Consider the following 2,188-nt stretch of genomic DNA (forward strand, 5'->3'; position numbering starts at 1 on the left):
CCGAACCACTGCGCCTGCGTACAGAACGGAATGGCCACCTTCGCTGACGTGCATCTTTAGTCGCCGCCACCTCCAGGACGTGGCTCCAGGAACAGGGCGAGGCCAGACATGCGTACTGGCAGACAAAGCCCCACAATTCTTCGTTTTGTAATTTCCAATCAAACTTCTAGGCAAGACGCTTCCGCTGCATAAGTGCATCAGGAGGTTGAAATCCTTACTTCCGGAAAGGTGGGCTGTGCATTGTGGGTTACTAGGTAGTTAACTTCCGTTCTTTCTGCCTTTTGGGCGTTTCCCTTTAACGCTGAGCGCATTGGGGATTCCCCAGTTCCGCGACGGTACACCGCGACGCTACACGTTCCGTGCGCGGGACCAGACTCTTGTCCTAGTGGAGGGGTGAAGATGGGCCCTGCATTCTCAGGAGATAAGTCGTTAAAACCGGACCAGCAGCCAGAGGGCCTGTGGCAATCGATGAAGTTAGGCCTGCTTTGACCACCACACGAGGTCATACTGAAGATCTCTAATCCTAGGTCAAGGAGAGAACTCTGAGAAACTTTAAACAACTATTGCAACTTTTTAAAAGAAACCAACGAGAGTCTTGCTTTTCTATCTTTTCTCTCCCAGAAGCATGTAAGATAGGTTCCTTATGCTGAGGGAGTGGAAAGCAATCTCAATTGAAAAATATTTATCATCTTAATGTTTTTGGCATTGCACAACTTGTGAAAAAATATGTATGAAAAAGCAAGTTTCTGCCAGACCTGTGGTGGGGCAGTGGATAAAGCATTGACCTGGAATGCTGAGATCACTGGTTCAAATCCCCAGGCTTACCCAGGCAAGGCACATATGAGAAGCAATTACTACTATGAATTGATGCTTCCAACTCTTCCCCTACCCCTTCCTATCTCTCCCCTCTCTAAAAATTAATTTTTTTTAAGCAAGCTTTTCATAATCTTCACCACTTTCCACATAATCCCACGCTGTCGGAGCAGTTGAGGATGCTCTCCCACTCTAAAGATCTGTTTCAAGTTTAACTCCCTTGGAAAATCCCATCACAAAGAACCAGTTCTTCATAGTTATGACAACTTTTAATATTACTATTAACAATCCCCCTTTCTCCAGCTGCTCAAAATACTAAGAAAGCAGGGCTCAAGTCTGTTTTTACAATCTATTGTATTCATTATATTTGACACACCATGACATTCAAATATGGTTGAATGATAGATGACTGAATAAACTATGGTGTATCCATACAATGGAATACTGTCAGGGATTAGAATGATATAGAACTAGACATTCTAATGAAAAGATCTCCAAGAGGCCTGACCTGTGGTGGCGCAGTGGATAAAGCGTCAACCTAGAAATGCTGAGGTCGCCGGTTCGAAACCCTGGGCTTGCCTGGTCAAGGCACATATGGGAGTTGATGCTTCCAGCTCCTCCCCCTCTTCTCTCTCTCTGTTTCTCCTCTCTCTCTCTGTCTCTCCCTTTCCTCTCTAAAAATGAATAAAAAAAAAAAAAAAGATCTCCAAGAGACTGTTTGTGAGAAAAGCCAAATAATGACACAATACTGTAAAGTACTATAAAAATGTAGATTCCCTGGGTATGTGTGTAAATGCACAAAAACTTTGAAGTTGAATTTGCAGTAATGACAGTGATTACCTGTTTTAACTTGTGTGGAGAGAGAAGGGAGTCTTCCCAGAATAAGGGAACCTGGTTTGGGAGTGGTAATCAAAATAGAGCTTTATCTGTACTTTTTAAAAATCCACTTTATAGAAATGTAATGTACATGAAATAAAATTCACCAATTTTAATGTACAATTTGATAAATTTTAGCAAATGTATATAGTAGTGCAACCAACATCCTAATCATATCAATTATTAAAAAAAGTTCCTTCATACTCCTTTGTAGTCACCCTCACCTCCAGCCCCTGGCCCACCATGGATTTGTCACCATAGCTTTGCCCTTTCCCAAATTATATATGTTGGCCCTGGCTAGGCAGCTCAGTTTGTTAGAGTGTCATCCCAATATGCCAACATTGTGGATTTGATCCCTGGTCAGGGCACATACAAGAATCAACCAATGGATGCATGAATGGTTGGAACAACAAATCTCTCCCTCTAAATTGGACCCCCCCTACTTCTTTACTCCCTAAAAATTCAATAAATCAAAATTACAAAATCTCATACAAATGAA

This window comes from Saccopteryx leptura, chromosome 10 (genome assembly GCF_036850995.1).
Source record: "Saccopteryx leptura isolate mSacLep1 chromosome 10, mSacLep1_pri_phased_curated, whole genome shotgun sequence".
In the NCBI taxonomy this organism is placed as follows: Eukaryota; Metazoa; Chordata; class Mammalia; order Chiroptera; family Emballonuridae; genus Saccopteryx; species Saccopteryx leptura.